The sequence below is a fragment of the Monodelphis domestica genome, chromosome 1 (genome assembly GCF_027887165.1).
Source record: "Monodelphis domestica isolate mMonDom1 chromosome 1, mMonDom1.pri, whole genome shotgun sequence".
NCBI lineage: Eukaryota > Metazoa > Chordata > Mammalia > Didelphimorphia > Didelphidae > Monodelphis > Monodelphis domestica.
This window is the reverse complement of record NC_077227.1, coordinates 197,099,357-197,120,334: the sequence shown is the minus strand read 5'-3', so window position 1 is coordinate 197,120,334 and position 20,978 is coordinate 197,099,357. Positions and strand designations below refer to the sequence as shown.

General features: G+C 37.2%; 1 long non-coding RNA gene across 1 annotated transcript; it reads right to left on the bottom strand.

Annotated features, from left to right (window-relative positions):
* Positions 1 to 8,695: 8,695 nt before the first annotated feature.
* On the bottom strand, positions 8,696 to 20,904 carry LOC130456276 (uncharacterized). The gene is made up of 3 exons (XR_008914889.1): positions 20,819 to 20,904; positions 17,844 to 17,975; positions 8,696 to 16,995 (listed from the first exon to the last, which is right to left on the bottom strand). It is a non-coding gene; the product is annotated as an uncharacterized LOC130456276 (long non-coding RNA).
* Between the last annotated feature and the right edge of the window lie 74 nt (positions 20,905 to 20,978).

Below are 20,978 nucleotides of genomic sequence, written 5' to 3'. Positions count from 1 at the left end.
GATCAAAGGGCAGACAGTTTTTAGCGTCCTTTGGGTATAGTTCCAAATTGCCCTTCAAAATGGTTGGATCAGTTCACAACTCCACCAGCAATGTATTAATGTCCCAACTTTGGCACATCCCCTCCAGCATTCATTACTTTCCTTTGCTGTCATGTTAGCCAATCTGCTAGGTGTAAGGTGATACCTCAGAGTTGCTTTGACTTGCATCTCTCTGATTATAAGAGATTTAAAATACTTTTTCACGTTCTTATTAATAGTTTTGATTTCTTTATCTGGAAATTACCTATTCATGTCCCTTGCCCATTTATCAATTGGAGAATGGCTTGATTTTTTTTTTGTACAATTGATTTAGTTCTTTATAAATTTGAGTAATTAGACTTTTGTCAGAGGTTTTTGTTGTGAAGATTTTTTTTTCCAATTTGTTGCTTCCCTTCTAAATTTGGTTGCATTGGTTTTGTTTGCACAAAACCATTTTAATTTAATGTAATCAACTTTATTTATTTTACATTTTGTCAATTTTTTCTAACTCTTCCCTTGTCTTAAAATCTTTACTATCCCAAACATCTGACATGTATACTATTTTCTCTTCACCTAACTTACTTATAGTTTACTTCTTTATATTCACGTCATTCACCCATTCTGAATTTATCTTGGTGTAGGGTGTGAAATGTTGATACAAACCTCATCTATCTCATACTGTCTTCCACTTTTGCCAGCAGTTTTTATCAAATAATGGATTTTGTTCCCAAAATCTGGGATCTTTGGGCTTATCATAGACAGTTTTGCTGAGGTCACTTATCCCTAGTCTATTCCACTGATCCTTCTTTCTGTCTCTTAGCCAGTACCATATTGTTTTGATGACCACTGCTTTGTAGTATAGTTTGAGATCTGGGACTGCAAGGCCACCTTCCTTCACATTTTTTTCATTATTTCCCTGGATATCCTTGATCTTTTGTTCTTCCAAATGAACTTTGTTATGTTTTTTCTAATTCAGTAAAAATTTTTGGTACTTTGATGGGTATGGCATGAAATAAGTAAATTACTTTGGGTAGGATTGTCATTTTTATTATGTTAGCTCATCCTAACCATGAGCAATCAATCTTTTTCCAATTATTTAGATCTAGCTTTAATTGGGTGGAGAGTGTTTTGTAGTTCTGTTCATATAGATCCTGTGTTTGTCTCGGGAGATAGATTCCTAAGTATTTTATATTGTCTAGGGTGATTTTAAGTGGAATTTCTCTTTCTAATTCTTGCTACTGAGATGTGTTGGAAATATGTAGAAATGCTGATGACTTATGTGGGTTTATTTTGTATCCTGCAACTTTGCTAAAGTTGTTGATCATTTCTACTACCTTTTTAGTTGATTCTCTAGGATTCCTTAAGTAGACCATCATATCATCTGCAAAGAGTGATAGCTTTGTCTCCTCATTGCCCATTTTAATACCTTCAATTTCTTTTTCTTCTCTAATTGCTACTGCTAGTGCTTCTAGTACAATGTTAAATAATAGAGGTGATAATGGGCATCCTTGTTTTACTCCTGATATTATTGGGAAGGCTTCTAGTTTATTCCCATTGCAGATGATGTTTGCTGATGGTTTTAGATATATACTGTTTATTATTTTTAGGAGACACCCTTCTATTCCTATGCTTTCTAGTGTTTTCAACAGGAATGAGCTTTGTATTTTGTCAAAGGCTTTTTCTGCATCTATTGAGATAATCATGTGATTTTTGTTGGTTTGCTTGTTAATATGGTCAATTATGTGGATGATTTTCCTCATATTGAATCATTCTTGCATTCCTGGTATGAATCCTACCTGATCATAATGGATCATAATGGATAACCCTCATGATCACTTGCTGGAGTCTTTTTGCTAGCATTCTGTTTAAGATTTTTGCATCTGTGTTCATTAGGGGGATTGCTCTGTAGTTTTCTTTCTCTATTTTTGACCTGACTGACTTTGGAATCAGTACCATATTTGTGTCATAAATGGAATTTGGTAGAACTTTGCTTATTCTGTCAAATGGTTTGTATAATATTGGTATTAGTTGTTCTTTGAATGTTTGATGGAATTAATTTGTGAATCCATCTGGATGTGGGGATTTTTTCTTAGGGAGTTCTTTGATGGCTTATTCAATTTCTTTTTTGATATGGGGTTGTTTAGGCATTCTATTTCCTCCTCTGTTAATCTAGGCAATTTATATTCTTGTAAATATCACCTAGATTGCCATATTTATTGCCATATAATTCGGCATAATAGTTTTTAATCATTGCCTTAATTTCCTCTTCATTAGAGGTGAGGTCTCCCTTTTCATCTTGGATACTGTCAATTTGGTTTTCTTCTTTCCTTTTTTTAATTAGATTGACCAGAACTTTGTCTATTTTATTTTTTCAAAGTATCAGCTTCTAGTCTTATTTATTAAATCAATAGTTCTTTTACTTTTAATTTTATTAATTTCTCCTTTGATTTTTTAGGATATATAATTGAGTTTTCATCTGAGGATTTTTAATTTTTCACTTTCTAGTTTTTTAATTGGCATGCCCAATTCATTGACCTCTGCCCTTCTTAATTTGTTAATATGTGAATTCAAGGATATAAATTTCCCCCTGAGTACTGCTTTGGCTGCATCCCATATATTTTGAAAGGATGTCTCATCATTGTCCTTTTCTTCAATGAAATTATTAATTATTTTTATGATTTGTTCTTTAACAGATTTTGGAGAATCATATTGTTTAATTTCCGATTAATTTTTGATTTGCCTCTCCATGTACCCTTACTAATTATTATTTTTATTGTGTTGTGATCTGAGAAGTTTGCATTTATTATTTCTGCTCTTTTTACTTGTTTTCCAGGTTGTTATGCCCTAGTACATGGTCAGTCTTTGTGAGTGTACCATGTACTGCTGAAGGTGTATTCTTTTTGTCCCTATTTATTGTTCTCCAAAAATCTATGAACTCTAATTTTCCTAAGATTTTATTCACTTCTCTTACCTCTTTCTTATTTATTTTTTGGTTTGATTTATCTAGTTCTGATAGAGGAAGGTTCCTGTCTCCCACTAGTATAATTTTTCTATCTATTTCATTCTTGAGCTCCACTAGTTTCTCCTTTAGAATTTGGATGCTATGTCATTTTGTGCATAAATGTTGAGTACTGATATTTCCTCATTTTCTATACTACCTTTTAGCAGGATTTAATTACCTTCCCTGTCTCTCTTGACTAGATCTATTTTTACTTTGACTTTGTCAGATATCATGATTGTGACTCTTGACTTCTTTTTCTCAGTTGATGCCCAATAGATTTGGCTCCATCCACTTACTTTTACCCTATATGTATCTACCTTCCTCATGTGTGTTTCTTGTAGACAGCATATGGTAGGTTTTTAATTTCTAATGCACTCTGCTATTCACTTGCATTTTATGGGTGAGTTCATTCCATTCACATTCAGAGTTATGATTACCAGCTGTGTATTTCACAACATTTTTATTTCCACTCTTAGTCATGCTCTTTCTTCTTTCACTATTTCCTTCTATACCAGTGTTGTGTTTTTAATCAGTCTCCCTTGTTCCCACCATTATTTTACTTTCCTTTCTACCCCCTCCTTCTTATTTTATTTACAGTCTTTTTAAACTACCCCCACCCTTGCCCTCCCTTGTATTGCTTCCCTCCCCACCAGTCCATTTATTACCCTTCTACTTCCCCATAGAGCACAAATCTATTCTCTGCCCCAATGTATTTTATTATTCTTCTTCCTTTGAGTCAGTTTCAATGCATGTAGGAATTGAGTATTTCCTATCTCCAACCTATTTGCCCTTCTAGTTTATTGATGTTCTCCCCACCTCCCGACACGTGCTTCTTTGTGACATATAAAATTTCCCCATTTTGTTTCTTTTCCCATTTCTCTTAGTATTTATCTCTTTTTTAACTCTAGTTGTACATATATATATATATATACATATATATATATATACATATTTATGTCTTGGCATTTCATCCTAGACAGTTTGTCACTGTTCCTTCTAAGTATAATTCTTCTAGCTACCCAGGTGATAATAACATTTTTAAGAGTTACCAACATCCTCTTTCCATGTAGGAATACATGTCATTTTAACTTATTGGGTCTCTTAAATAAAGGGTTTTGTTGTTGTTGTTGTTGTTGTTTGGTTTTGTTTTTGTTTTTTCTCCCTTTCTTAATTACCTTTTGATGATTCACTTGAGTTCTGTGTTTGGGTATCAAATTTTCTGTTCAGGTCTGGTCTTTTCTTAACAAATTCTTGGAATTCTATTTTATTAAATGACCATACTTTCCCCTGTAAGAATATAGCCAGTTTTTTCTGGGTAATTGATTCTTGGTTGAAGACCTAGTTCCCTTGATTTCCAGAATATCATATTCCATGCCTTTTGTTCCTTCAGTGTAGATGCAGTCAGATCTTGTGTTATCCTCACTGTAGTTCCATAGTTTTTGAATGACTTCTTCTTAGCAGCTGGTAATATTTTTTCATTGGCCTGGTAGTTCGTGAATTTGGCTATAACATTCCTGGATGTTGTCAGTTGGGGATTAAGTACAGGAGAATATCTGTGGATTCTTTCAATCTCCACTTTTCCCTCTTGTTCTAGAATGTTGGGGCAGTTTTTGTTTTTGTTTTTGTTTTTTTTAATATAATTTCCTGTAGGATGATGTCCAGGTTTTTTCTTTTGTCATGGTCTTCTGGTAGACCAATGATTCTTAAGTTGTCTCTCCTGAACCTATTTTCTAAATCTTCTGTTTTGTGAATAAAGTGTTTCATATTTTCCTCAATTTTTTCATTCTTTTGATTTTGTTTTATAATTTCCTGCAGCCTTGTGAAATTGCTTGTTTCTAATTGTTGTATTCTGGTTTTTAAAGATGGAATTTCATCCCTGGCTTTTTGGTCATCCTTCCCCTTCTGGTCTGATTTTCTTTGGAGGTCATCTTTCATCTTCTTTGCCTCATCTTTCATTTTCTTTGTCTAATATTTTATCTCCTTTGCCTCATTTTCAAGCTGATTAATTTTGGCTTTCAAGACACTATTTTCTCATTTTATATCAAGTGCCTCTGTTTCCAGATGGCTTATCTAACCTTTTAAGTTGTCCCAGTTGTCTCTAGCCTCTCTTAATTATGTTTTGAATTGTATTTTGAGTTCTTCCAAAGCCTGTGTGTCCAATTCACTGGAATTTCTCTGTTTTTACTTGCTGTTCCTTGATCTTCCTCTATTCCATTTGCTCTTTATTCATTGCCTGGATAGAAGCTGTTGATTGTAATTTCTTTTTTCTTTTTCTGTTGTTTGCTCATATTTTCCCCTTCTTTGCCCCCTTTAGTTGACTGTAGTCTTGCTCATCTCATTATGTGCTGGATGTGTGAATTTGGGCTTTTCTGTCAACTGTCACCCTTGGAGCTTAGCAAGGCTCTCAGAGCAATCTGTGGGGGAGAGGTGTTGGAGTTGGTAGCTTCCCCTCCCTCTGAAGGCTTGATAATATTAAGCCCAGCAGAGTTGAACTTGCAGAGCTGGATGTGCCCTGAGGCCAAAACCTCAGCAAGGAGAGAGGCAATATGGAGTGTCTCAGCTGTGAGTGGGCTGCCTTCTTTGAGGTTCTCCTCCAGCTACCTCCCCAATGCCTGGGTTCAAAACCCTGAGCCTGTCACAGCTTTGCCCACAAAGTACTCCCTCTAGACTAGCACCCTTGCCTACCCAGAGATTCCAGACACTACTGGATGCTCAGTACTATAGGTGGGGGAGGGGTCCTGGGACCTTTCTTCTTCCTTCCCCTTAAAACTGAGTGTTGTCAAATTCAGGCATTTGAGGGGAGCATCTTTTATGTTGAGTCCAGTAGGAGGGTTCCTTAGCTCTGTCCTGTTGTTAGATTTGGTTTTCAGTCCCCTAGGAGCATTTTGTTTTTAATTGGTGAGGAAGGGTTTTCAGAGGTCTGAACTTTCACTACCTCTATACCACCATCTTGACTCCCTCTATCCATGGAAAAATATTCTAAATTGATTAATTAAATAAAATTTTCCAAAACTTTAAAAATAAAAAAAAATTAATTTTAAATTAAAAAAAGAAAAGCAATGGCTCTCCATTGAAGTGGGTAATAGATATTAATAGGCTGTAGTTCATTACCATTAAAATAAGTTGAGAGAAGCTGCATAAAGGATGGTATCAGAGAGCTAGCTACAAGTGGAACAATCATGTGATGAGAGTTAGGGGTAAGTGAGGACAGCCTATATGCTCATAAGTATCTATGCAATGTCAAGGAATCTAGAGGAAAGATCCCAATACTGGGTAGCTCTCCCACGGAGGATCTAAAAGATTTGAACAAGGGTGAAATATGACAGACAGGAATGGTTAGGCAAGAGTTGGAAGTGAGTCCCCATACTGAATAATTCACAGATTCATGAAAGTATCAAAGTCTTTAGAATTTTGAGTTCAGGGAACTAGGAAAATAATGATTGTGCTAAAAGAAATAAGGAAGTGAGGAAGAGATGATTGGAGAGAGATGGGTAATTTAATTTTATTTATTTTAAAGTATTGGGGCATAGAGAGAAATGAAGATGCCCCATTGATAGTTGGAAGTATGAAACTGGAGCTCTCTGTAGAGAATAAAGAAGTAAATTAAGGTTATAATTAAATTTTTTAAATAATAGGTAAATCCACTGAAGTCAGTAAACCTTCTAAGGAAGAAGATCCAAATAGTTCAGCCCCTTAAAATCCTAAGGAGGAGAGAGTTTAAAGACGATGCACATCTGTCTCTCTGCCTTTCTATCTATCTATCAATCTATCTATCTATCTATCTATCTATCTATCTATCTATATTTATCTATCTGTCTGTCTTTACTTATATGTATACACACATATATCATATGTATATATTCTATAAATGCATGTCTAAATATATGTATATATTTATATGTGCATCCAGATAGATAAAGATAGCGAGATAGATAGATAGATAGATAGATAGATAGATAGATAGATAGATAAAATGTTCAAATTCTTCTTTAAACTCTTCTTCCTTGGATTCTACAGGACTGAACAATCAAATCTTTCTCCTATCTTTTGTTATGTTCTTTATCTGCTTCACTTCCTTCCCTGTATGTATCAATGATATATAAATATATACATGGTGCTTTTGGGAAAATGTATTCTAAGTTTATTTCGAAAGGCATTGTTTAGATATATTATATACCCAGACAAATGATAAAGTTATTACTTAGATAAAAAGATATAATATATTCAAACATAAATCTTATAATATATATTAAGTCTAAATATATGCTACATCTAAACACATATTCATATATATACATATATATCTGTATATATATACATGCAAATATACATATTACATATATCTCTTTATAAATATATATACACATATACATTTTATCTCCAAATAATGACTTTTGAAACAATTCAAATCCATTTTTTCCATAGGAACAGTGTTATATGTGGTGATATTTGCCATGACAGCCAACTAGACCTATTTAATCTGTTATACATCAGAAATATAAAGTACTTATCATGTAAGATCTTGAAGTCTGAATTGACTACAAGTTCAAGCTAAATCATAGGTACATCCTGAGAGTCTAAAAAGCTAATGCTGGGCTGCATTATGTCCCATTACAGTGCCCACGACAAGGGAAGCAGTAGCCGTGTTGTAGGCTGTCCTGACCAGACCACATCTGGGGTGTTGTGTCCTGTTCTAGACTCCACATTTAGTGAAAATATTGACAAATTAGAGAGTGTACAAAGCAAGGTAACAGGACAGTGAAGAGCCTAGAGATTATGTCACATGAGAATAGGTGGGAAGAAGCAGAGATTTTTCTTTGGATCTTTTCTTTCCCTAGAACATACTAAATGCTTAATAATGCTTGCTGCATTAGAAGAGAAGACATAGGGGGAAACACGATAGCTGTCTTCACATATTTGAAGGATTGTCACATGGAAAAGGAATTTTATTTATTCTAGTTGGCCTCAGAGGACAGACAGACCTAGGAATAATGCATGAAAGTTATAGAAATGCACATTTCATTATCAGATCATAGGATTATATATCATAGACTTGAAAATGGAAGGGACCTTAAAATCATCTACTCCATCTTTTACAGACTAAGAAACTAAGGACCAAAGGAATTAAAAAATTACCCAGTGTCACACTGATAGTTAATGAAAAATCTAGAATTCAAAATCAGTCCCTCTTACTCAAGATTTAGTACTTTTTCAACTGTACCAAGTTGGAGGAAAGAATTTATTGTAATTTTCTTCAATTTCTACATGTGTATCTTACTTCTCTATTGTATCCTCAATATTCATTTTTGTACTTGGCATATATGGTAAGCACTCAATAAATGCTTTTTCATTAATTCATTCATTTGTACATGCTTCACCAAATTATCCTGCATTATTCATACCTATGATGCCAACAAGGATTTTTTCTTTTTTTTTTTAACTCCTACCTTCTCCATACTAAGTATAGATTCCAAGACAAAAGAGCAGAAAGGGCTAAGCATTGGCATTAAGTGACTTGCCCAGGGTCACACAGCTAGGAAATGTCTGTGGTCAAATTTGAAACCAGGACCTCCCATCATCAAGTCTGCCTCTCTACCTGGTAAGATACCTACTTGCCCCAAGGCTTTTCTTAATATAGTACATTCATAGACCCAAAGGTAAAAAAAAAACCATAAGAAATATCATTTTTTTTTAATTTACAAGTAGCCCATAAATACAAACAAAAGTGTGTTGGGAGATCACAGTGCATTTTCCCTTAGAAAAAGGCCCACAAAACCCATTTCTCTTATTATATGCCTGCATTAAGCGATATCATGGAGTAGTAGAGAGCCAGTCTCAGAGTCAAGAAGACCTAGGTTCATCTTCTTCTGCATTTGATGCACATTAAGCTGTGTAACTCTGAGCTAATCATTTAATTCCTTAGAAACCCAGGAAACATTCCATGTGAGAGATTACAGAAAGGTTAGCTAACCATGCATCAGTTAAGGGAGTTTCCTTAACCCAGAGGTAACTGAAATCAGAAATCCTAAGGGGTGGGGGGTGGGGAGAATCGCTGAATGAGAGTGGACAGTAACCTCCAAGGCCTAAGGCAAGAAGATCCTGAAAGCTTATCTATCCCCCTTCCCCAAGGTTTCCACTTTCCACTCTAGCCAGAGGGCCAGTGGACTGCCTTAGCTCTCTCTTTGTTCTACTCCTTCCCCTCATTTGTCATAGCTGGAATGGAGTTGAACAGAGAACAAGAACTAGCCTTCTATTGTGAGACAAGAGAATGACTTCGTCCAGAGGATGTTTCATATTCTTCTGCCCAACAAGGAACTCCTCCATCACTCCCATCACCAACTTCTGTGGTATGTCAGTCTTTTCTATTACTCAAATGTTCCTGAACTTGTCAAATGTCTCTTCAGTAATTATATCCTCCCAGTAGAGATACACTGACCCAGTATCATTATCCCTCAAGGAAATATTCTTCATGGGGGGGAGGGTATTGCCCCCTCCCCTTCCCATTTCAGCTTCATGATGTCTCACTTGCATCACACTCATCTTGTAAATATATATATATATATATGTGCATATATATATATATATATATTATATTATATTAGTTGTTGGAAGATGCTCCGGGTTTGGCTGGTACTTTTACCCCAGGGTAGTGAGCCTGCTATGGGAAAAATGAAAGTTTAATTACATTTTCATAAACTAAGGAGAACAGATCTCTGTTATATGGAAGAAGGAAAAAAAATCAGAGACAAGTCAACAAGCATTTACATGCTCACTATAGTTCCAAGTTCTGTGCTACAGGAGTCTATAAGAAATTTAGAGTGGTACAGAGGAGTCTAGTAAGAAGTTTTCAAAAAGCCCGAATCTTTAAATATTTCTCCTATTGGAAGTTTATTAATAAAATGTAGAGACAAAAGAGGACTTTGGGGGTGCTTTAGCCTAATACTCTCATTTTCCAGAAAGGAAATTAAGACTCAGAATATTGAATGTTTTTTTCCATTGTCACACAGGTCTTCAGATGTCAAATTCAGCATGTTCTTACTATCCATTTCAAGTTTATTGGAAATTTCTACATCATTTACTGATCATTTTCTCCATCTTTGTTATTTTTACACAGTAGTGGGAAAAATTATTTCCTTGATTAATGTAAATCAGAATGATAGGCTAGGATCAATTCTTGCAATCTTAAAATATTGGTTAAAGGGATACATCATAGTATATGTAGATTAAATCCTCACAGAGTCTTAGAAATCATGAAATACAACTCCTTCCTTTAATAGATAAGGAAACTGAGACCCAGTTAAGTATCCGGACTTGCCCAAAGTAGAGCCCAAGATTACAGAGTTCACAGCCTATCTCAATAAAATCCCCACTTCCATTAAGTGTTGTTACATGTATTCTTATTCTTCAGAAGACCCAAAGTCAAAGCAACCTCTGGAGACACTAGGATCAAGAGAGATTCTAGGAATATACAATCTTTTACTTAAGGTGGAATTTACAAATTATCCATTCTTACATCTAGGGTCAGCCTGGTTTCCCCATCTATGAAGGACTACTGTCATTGTCATGGTGGCGATCTTGATGCATTTAGAGAACCTATAAATCCAGACATCCAGTACAAAGTGGAGATGAATAAACAAAAATAGGGGAGGGGAACAAGAATTCTTCCCTCCTAATTCCAAAGGGTGAAAACTGATAGTCAAGACTAGCCTGCTTAAAATGTGGCTCACTTGTCCCAAAATACTCTCTATATTAATTACAGGTGTTCCCTGTTTGCTGGAATTAGCTTTTATTTCTCTTTTTAGAAATGCATAATAGCTGAAATACTATTAATCTGAGATTCATTTAGATTAACAAAATGCCCCAATTTACAAATTCAAACACTGATCGGGAGACTTGGTGTTTTATGAGTCATTTGTGTATTAGTGTGAATTGATCCAATCAGGTTGCTTTCTTCAACCCCCTAGCTGTAGGGATGAATGGTTAGAATATTTTTATGGAAGGAGTGAAGTAAAGAGAGAATTTTTTTTACATAAAACACTTTGGAGCATACGATGATAACAAGGTGGAATTTTGAGGAGTTTAGGACCATTTGAGATACTTGAAATCTTTGAGAGAGGAATGTAGAAAAGGAAGTGTGAAGTGAGTGCTGAAGAAAAACCAGCTTTTTCATGATTATTGCCCAAGGTTCACTTTATCTAGGGGAAAAAGGGAAAGAGAATGTTTTCCTTGTCTTTTCTTTTTCTTTTTTTCTCTCTTTTTTTACTTCTCTCATTCAAGAGACATTATCAAAATTCAGTGTTGATAGTAGAGTTAAATTATGAGTAAAACAGGATTTATGGACTGGTCTAGGAACCTTATAATTTAACTATTTGGTGCTTCTACAGGGAGGTAAAGCGCAAGTTCTAAGCCAGTTTCTTACAAACTTTTAGGTATTTAGTATGAGAAAAAAAAAAAGCTGGAACTTGGGAGGTGGAAATATGAGGGATAGTGATCTAGTCCGGATCTGTTGTGGGGAGAGTGCATTGGCAACTTTGAGAAAGTCCAAAGAAGGGCAACCAGGAAAGTGAGGAGGCTCCAAATCAGTCTGTATGGGGATCAATTGAGACAGGGGGACGCTATCACTAATCTTAGAATATTTGAAGAGCTGCCATTTGGGAGAGATTTGACTTTATTTCAGAGGGCATAATTGGTACCAATGAGGGAAGTCACAGGGAAGCAGATTTCAGATTGATAAAAAGAAAAATTTCCGGACTATTAGAGCTATCCAAAAATTGGAATAAACTGTCCCTGGAAGTAGTGAGTCCCCTGCTTGGAAAAAGAACTTTAAGCTAGAGGTTTGGACCAACCCTAGTAAGGGTGCTGTTGGAGAGCTGGTAGTGGTTAGAAAGAGAAGTCCCTTCCAATTGTAATTTTAGGAGTGAGAGAAGGCACAAAATGTTTACCAGTTGCTTTTCTTTCTTTTGGGAATTCACATTGGACGTTTTAGTTGCTCTGATATTGGTATACAGGTTGGATTGGATACACAAGGCTTACATCTGCCTACAATGAAGGGAACCGGCCGGGGAGGGCAAAACATTTCCATCCTGCTGACCAGCTCGGAAATGAAAACAAGCACAGACTAGGAGCCTGGGCTTGAGAGGCAAAGCAGCCAGCCAGAGAGCGTTGTCAATGACTGAAGGAATTCTGGGGAATATCAGGTTCGGATTAGTGACAACTCAAACTCCCCTAGGGGCTGGGGGAGGGAACTTTGCCAAAGTCTAGGAACTGCACTGGCGAGAGTGAGACTTTCCTCGGAATAGTGGAAAGCTTGGGTGTATGAGGCTATCCCAACCCAAGTGAACACCGCCTAGCAGACTGGCTCAGAGATTGAGTTTCTCAGCGATCATAAAACGGGAATTGATTATTCCAGCCACAATTGATTAGGAAAGAATGCTTACTGCAGCAGTGGGGAAAAGGTTAAGAGGAAATTGACCTTCTTCCTAGGTGACATAAAGTCATTAGGTAAATGAGATATTCACACGGGAGTTTAAGAAGGTCAGACTCAATTTTTATTTGTATCATTAAAAGTCAGCCTTGAGCTTCAGTTTGGGGCAAGGACCTGTCCTTCTGGAGATGGAGAAACTGAAAAGTAAAAAGAAAAGACACTACTTCGGAGAGCTGGGAGGAAAATCTCCTGGGAAGGATAGCATCCTGGAGTCAACCAGTGCTGCCAGAGCCAGCTACTAACCGCTGCCTTCCCACGTGTGTGTTCTCTGCATGACTCTCAGTCTGCACGCCCGTCCTACCCTCTCCATACGCCCGCTTAAAGATTCCAAGCTAACTCGGACAATTAAAAATGCACATGATACTATAAGCCAGTCGTGTCTCTCAGAGTGAAAACGGGTAAAAAAAAATGTATTTATGCACATATTTATCCCCCTAATTATAGAAATTAATCCTCTTACTTATGACTAAAAGGTAACGTCTAAAGACGTCCCTTTGATGCAGAGTAGCTTCATTTGTGACTCACATTCAGACTGATTAGGGAATAATTGTTGTTAAATGCTTTAGAAGTGGAGAGTCCTTAATTGAGGGGCATTCATAATTTTACAGCTTAGCACAAAATTAAGCATAATTAAAAACTCAGAAATTCCAACTGATTTTCCAATTATTTTTATTGTCTGAGCTAATTATTACACAAAAGTATTTCTTTTCCCCAAAGGCAAAAAAAAAAATCAGCCATACCTTTTCCAAATGTTCTCTAGGAGACTGAGCTTTCTACAGGTACGGTCATTGTAAAGGTCTCAGCACTCTCCCTCCACGTTATAATTAAGCACTTCAATCCTTCTCTCCCAGTTCCTGCAACACCTTGGGATGTGAGAAAATGATGGCCATTCTCTTCCACAGATCATTATGGCCAAACTCAAAGTATTTGTAGAAGGCTGATGCATTTTCCTCAAGAAACACTTGTCATACATGGCGGACAGATTGGGGAGGGGGGAACTAAGCAAACAAAGCATTTGTGGTGATAATACAGTTCTGCCTCTGCCTATGAATGGTGGAAGGTGGCATACAAGCATGTAATGTATGTATAAGTCTATGGTCTATATGTGCTTACATGTGTGAATGTGTATATATCCACAGATGCACTCACGAAACTTTGCTTTCCAAAACCTTTGCTTTCCACATTTCTTAAAAGGCCGGCATGAGGATGAAGAAGATTATAAGGTCTGCTCTTTAAAAAAAAAATACCTGCTGAAATTGACGGCAAGCAGCAAAGCAAGCTTTCTTTTTGAGTAGCATCTCTTAACCTCCAAACGGAGTATTCAAATTAAAAGGTTTTCAAATTCGCCTAAGCGTGTCAGGAACGAAAACAGGTCCGCCCAGCCAGGCCAGAATTGTCCCATATCTTTCCTATCGTGGTTTAGGGATAGGGAAGGGTAATGGGAGCCTACAGGAATAGAATTGGACAGAAGTGCACTTATCTGTGTATATTGCAATTAGTTGATTAACTGTAGAAATGTTTGCTTTTCGATGGTCTTTAACTTTCTAGTAATTTTTCACGGCAGGAACTTAAGTGACTACCAGCTTTCCATTTCCTTCCCCTACCCCCCACACCAAGAATTGCTTGTCTCTGATCTGATGCGCCCTGGTGAAAGTGGGTAGAATTAAAACTGTCAATTCTGCTTCTAACATGCTTTTCGACTGAGTTCAAAAGCTTTTAAAGGCAAAAATGTGCCGATCATTTATATGTATTACTTCCTTTCTTCTTATCACAGCTTTTAAGAAAAAAGGGGGGAAGTATGTTTCCAAATTCGTTTTCCCTTGTATACCGTCAATCTTCCGGGCAATTTGAGGATGGACCATGGCCTGCGTGAAAGTATGTGGTGTAGATGTACCTGCGTAGGTATATGTGCACAAACTCGGAGGTGCAGTAGATTTTAGTTTTTCTATTAAAGTGGTTGGGGGCAGGGAAAGAAAGCGGGGATTCAGTGGTAAAACGCCACTGCTACAAAGTGTTTAAATCCTATTTCTGAGGGAGGTGAAGTGCGTGGAGACAAACCCTCTTCGAGTTGGAAGTGGCGAAAAAGACATATAATCCGACGTGAAAAATTGACTAAATGAAGCAGTGTATACTTTCAGTGTATTCCAGAACCCTTTGATAAAACAAATTGACACCGATTGGGGGGGGGAGGGGGAGGGAGGCAGAGAGAGAGAGAGAGAGGGAGAGAGACAGAGACAGAGACACAGAGACAGAGAGAGAGAGAGAGAGAGAGAGAGAGAGAGAGAGAGAGAGAGAGAGAGAGAGAGAGAGAGAGAGAGAGAGAGAGAGAGGAGAGAGGAGAGAATCCAGGGTGGGCATTTTATGTAAATGAGCCAATTCGAAATGTAGTACAAATCCAGTGTAGTAAAAGTGACAGTTCTGACAGTATTGACAACATAAATATATGTTTGAACACTGCACTTTCAGACACTTAACCGATGAAGCAATAAAAAAATTCGACTACAATATTTCAAATAATCGACATTGATGTTTTGATACATCATTTTTTATACCTCCAATCGATCTATCATTCAGAGGCTGGTCAATTTTAACTAAAAATCTGCTGCAATTATTTGCTCCGTGGCTGATGATGACCTAATAACTGTTTTCAATTAATTACAGGCAAACTACCTTTTTTTTTTCTTTGACTAGGACCCTGAATCCCTTACATAGTGAACGAAGTTCTTGGGGGACAGAGCCCAAATCTGTGTCTTGACTTTCCATTTCCTTAGCCTTACGGTTGTGATTGAGGTTTTAGCTGCATCTATGGATACATTTCTGAGAAATATTTCTGAATGGGGAAAAAAGAGCTCGATATGTTTTGGTCTTATAGGCAATGGGCCCCTTGGATAGTCCATATCTACTGATCTAGATATGTGCAATCTCTATAGGGAACTATCACTTAGGGATTTATCTGACCAGTGGTTACTTTTGTGGAGAACCAGCCCACACTGCTTTATTTTTTTAAAAGGCAAACTAAATTTATAAAACAAAAACCCAACATTAACACAAGAAGTTGAGCTACATCTCCTTATGTCTTGCTTCTACCTCCCTCTCTTCTCCTCCCCCATACCCTAGCTGCCCCTGTCTCTGTTGTATTTCAAAAACTAGGAGGAAGAGAGCTGACAAAAGGGCATGTTGGAGGTGTGTGTGTGTGTGTGTGTGTGTGTGTGTGTGTGTGTGTTTATTCCCCTCAGCTCAGTGTGTATATAAGAGAGACAGACAGGCAAACAGGCAGAGACACACACACACACACACAGAGAGAGAGAGAGAGAGAGAGAGAGAGAGAGGGAGAATTCTAAATGGTATAAGCACTACCTTCTTGCCAAACTAAAGCCCAACTTCAGTGAACTATCTGTCTCCTGCTCCCCCCACCCTTCTTCTCAACACAAGCACACACCTTTCATGGTACACAGGTCACCAAAAATCAAATAAGAAGTTGCATACAACCATGAGGGGAACATGCTAGTGAGTAAAACGTCCCCAATTTGGGGAAGACTTTCCTTTCTCTCTTTTTATCATTTGGGATGTCACACACACACACACACACACACACACACACACGTCTCTCTTAAAATTCTTCTTCAATCCTCTTTTTAAAACCTCTGGTTTTGTCCTGATTCTCATCTCATTTTGGAAAAAGAATATGTGTGCATTTTTCTTTGGATCTAACCCTGAATATGACAGATTCCAGCTGGTGATAGGAACGAAAATAAGCCTATCCTTTTTTAGGGGGGAGGCAAAGAGGGAGATTGAAGAAAGGGACAAGGAGAAAGAGACTGACAAAAACAGAGAAAGAGACAAATGGAGAGAGCTTAGAAGAATGTTTCCCTCCTCAATTAAGCTCATCTCGATCTGCTGTGTTTACACCTTTCATTCCTTACAAAATCAGGAGCTAGTTTTGATTAAGCAAAAAACAATTGAAACTGTTCCTTGATCCCTAAAATTTAGTCTTGACTAATTTGGACCTGTGGGGTGGGATTTTAGTTTTAAATAATGAACCCAAAGTCCAAAATCACAGTTCCTTTGAGTCAAAATTACTCCCTCAAAATCAGTAGCAGTGTTAATGACTTAAAATTAAAATGCTAATCCAAGCAACTGTATTATTTCTTATGCCATCCCTCCTCCCACAGAGAGGGAGTTGCAGGGCAGGGGACATCTCTCTTTAGCATCACCTGGTTCCTGGGACATTTTAGCACTCCCTTTGGATGAATTTTTCCCTCAGAGTTGGGTGGGAGTGAGACAAGTGAGTAGAATGTGGGAGAAAAGGAGAGGAGAGGAGAGAAGAAAAGAGAAGGAGAGAGGAGGGGAGAGAAGAGGAGAGGAGAGATTAAGAAGAAACTGAGAGAAGGGAAGAGTACTTCTAGTGTTGGAGTCCCGCCAGATAGCGCTAGAGGGCTATTATTGAAATTCTTCCTTTCTTCTGCAAGATGATTCACAGGATAAAACTGGGCTAAGAAAAAAAGGGAAAAAAAAAGAAAAGAAAACCAATAAATCCAACCAACTGGCTTAAAAATCTAGAGGGGAGAGTATTTCAGGATGGGAGTTTGGGGAGAAAAGAGTGTAAGGAAAACAGGAAGGTGAAAGTGGATAGAAGAATCAAAAAGCACTCTCCTCTCTTACTAATCCACCAGAGGAAAAAGGAGGGGAGAGGAAACAAAGTTAACAAGTAACTAAATGGATGAGGCTTTTCCTAATCCAACTTCTAAAGAAACCAGTCAAGTTATAGAGGAAGTCAAGAATCTTAGGATGGGGCTTTAAGAAGACAGGGCTTTTATACTTCGAAGAGTATTCGATGCCTGAAAAGGAAGGGGGGGGGGGAAGAGGAGAGGAGAGAGAGAGAGAGAGGGGAGAGAGAGAGAGAGAAGAGAGAGAGAGAGAGAGGGGAGAGAGAGAGAGAGAGAGAGAGAGAGAGAGAGAGAGAGAGGGGAGAGAGAGAGAGAGAGAGAGAGAGAGAGAGAGAGAGAGAGAGAGAGAGAGAGAGAGAGAGAAGACAAGGAAAGGAAGGGAAAGGAAGGAAGGAAAAAAAAAGAAAGAAAGAAAGAAAGAAAGAAAGAAAGAAAGAAAGAAAGAAAGAAAGAAAGAAAGAAAGAAAGAAAGAAAGAAAGAAAGAAAGAAAGAAAGAAAGAAAGAAAGAAAGAAAGAAAGAAGAAAGAAAGAAAGAAAGAAAGAAAGAAAGAAAGAAAGAAAGAAAGAAAGAAGAAAGAAAGAAAGAAAGAAAGAAAGAAAGAAAGAAAGAAAGAAAGAAAGAAAGAAAGCTCAAGGAAAGGGCTTTATCAATAATCTTAAATGTCACCTCACCCGTATCAAGGAGAATATTTGTCCGAGTTTTCCATGCCATGCCTTCTGAAGGTGAAACCAGACTGAATAATCCTTCTATTACGCTTTGATGAGGCGGTGGGGAATACAGAAATTGGCCTTGGAGGTGGATCCCTAAAGAGGCAATAGTTGAGCAAAACCATAACCACAGGGGAGAGGAGAGGAGAGGAGAGAGAGAGAGAGAGAGAGAGAGAGAGAGAGAGAGAGAGAGAGAGAGAGAGAGAGAGAGAGAGAGAGAGAGAGAATATCCTCCTATTCTTACTTATTTGATCCAACATAATTTTATTTTTTAATCTCTCTGTAGACACATTGCAATAATATTAGGTTGGCTATCATAAAAATTTAATAATTGCACTTTTAAACTTTCTTTTAAAACTTTGTTTCATCTTCATTTTAGTAACAAAAGTAATAATCCCCTTTCTTCCGAACTGATAAGAATCAGACTACAAATCCAAGTAAAAGTAACATCTGAAAATCTGCATAATCCAAAAATACTTCAATTTACAAACAGTGAATAAAGTAACAAATAAGATTAAGGTTGGATTTATTTGTTCCTCCGGCAAGACATCAATTGTTCTAACAGATGTAAGAAGGCTAAAGGATTTAAACCACGCGAATTTAATAAACCAGATTAACAATGTGTATTTCCCACACTCTTAGGAACTCCAAGTTATCTTTCCCAATCTATAATTTTATAGAAAGAAAAACAGACAGCCTCCTAATGAGCCAGGGTAATGTCATTTAAAGCACAGTCTAAGTCCTGAAGGTCTCCCTTTAAAATTAAGCCTATAAAAGGCAGATGCATTCAAAATAAATTACAATGGAAATTAAGGTGTTTTTTTTTTTTAATCCTTAATATTACCTGATTTTGAAATTCCTAGTTAGCAGATTTTTTTTAATAGAAAAAGTAAGCAAAGAGCTTAGAGATACTACATTTAAGAGGAACTGATTAAAAACAGACTCGAATTTAAGAGACTATCCCACACACCCCCATTCCCACCCCACTCCCTCTCTCCTCCCTCTCTTTCTTTCTCCGATTTAAGATTTTGGGGGGAATAGGTTTCCGTATCCATATTTGTTCTGGTCCGCTTGTATAGAGGATTTTTGTCTCTTCGATATCTTTGAATTGTTTTTCTGAAACAGATCTTTCGCTGTTAATGAGTCCCCATGCAGCTGGACAGCTCCTTCTCGGACACTGAGAGCTCTAACCCCAAAATGACCCCAATTTGACACCGCAAGATGAAATTTTACCGCCTGTTAAAACCATTTCCAGCCTGAGCAGAAGGAGCTCACTGTTGACAGAGGTGTGCAGTCTTACCAGGACACCTAGTTCTCTTCTTTTCTCTCTTCTGATAGTCTGCCCCACCTACTTCCCCACATTTTTGGTGGGAGTATCTAGGTTGGGAAAGGATAACCAAAACATTTTCAAGAGCCTTAAAGCCACGAAGTGTTAGGTTGATTTAAAAGTCATAAATTAGTTTTAAAAAATAAAATGGGGAACAAGTTATTTCTAAATTAGAAGATGCTCCTTTTTCTGTCTAAAAATGTCAAGAATAAGTGATTATTCTAATCACTGACCAATCAGTATGACCAATAAGTCATTGGTCATTTGAGCTCAATAAATTGGAAACTACACTAAGAATTACACTGTAGCATTTCCAACTCTTCAGCTGAACTTGTATTCAATCTACTGGAATTCTATACGGAGAAAAGTTGCATCCTTTTTCCAGACGATGAGTGTACAGGATTCACATCGGATAATGCAAAAACCTTCAGTGACATGAAATTTTACTTATTCTGCTAGACAAATGGTCACCTTAACATACTGAAGAGAATTTCCAAATACGTTTGCTTTCTTTTTTTTTATAATACTAGTTCCCTAATTCACCTTCGTTCCCTAAGATTCTTTAGAAGGAAATAATATTATTCCTTTGAACAGATCTTCCTTCTATTTTTGTCCCCACCCCCCCCCCCCACCCCACAGGCTTTGTTCTATCCCTTGAATTGTTCAAACACTAATGAAAAAGCGAAAGCATTCCCAGACTATTAAGCAGACTTGAGGTTGAAACTATTTTTTGTCACTGAGCACCTTGTCTCATGTAAATAAATTGGGGTTAAAAGTTCCCATCTTTGAGGAAAGTAAACGATTTTCAGTGAACAACCATCCTATTATTAACTTTACAGCGGTACTAAAATATAGGAAACTTCAAATGGACTGAATCTCGTGTACTCAAGTATTATCATGTAAGGTGCCTTTTTGAATGGCAGTGACTTTTCTCAATGAAGAAACTCTGAAGAGATTCTTACGCATTTCATACTATGATTAAGCCACCAAAAAAAAAGATAGAAGAGGGAGGGGAGGGGAGAGACAGACAGACAGACAGAGACAGACAGACAGAGAGACAGAGAGACAGACAGAGAGAGAGAGAGAGAGAGAGAGAGAGAGAGAGAGAGAGAGAGAGAGAGAGAGAGGAAAATCAGACTCTTACAAATACTCGATCACTTTAGTGCAAAGGTTTTATACGAATCTGGAGCTTTATTTTAAAAAAAAAGCTTAACAGGAAATTTAGGAGATTAAAAAATCATATAATTGGCCTACACTTATGACGACATTTTAAGCAAAGATAATAACAGTAACAACAACAATTACTCATTATTGCTAATAAGCACAGTTGGAAGAGTGAAAAAGGATTTGCATAAACTACTCTGTCGGTCTCCGTGCAGCAGAAAGGACTAACCAAAGAACTCATAGCCATGAATATCGTGAACTGTGTTACTGAGTTATACTACAAAATAGAAAATACTGCACAAGAAGGACCAGGTTAGTTCTTTTGCTTTTTTTTTCTCCTTCTGCACTCCCGCCCCTCCCCCCAAGTAAACTGAATTTGCCTAATCATTATTTAAAAAAAAACAAATCTAGAATCTAGAGACTTAAAAAAAAGAAAAGAAAAACTCACCTCTTCTTATATGTCCGGGATAAAGTCAGCAACAATATAGAGTGACTGCTCTTAATCTTGGAAGGAGGAGGAGGAGGAGGAGGAGGAGGAGGAGGAGGAGGAGAAGGAGAAAGAGGAAGAGGAGAAAGAGAGGAGGAGGAAGAGGAGGAGGAGAAGGAGG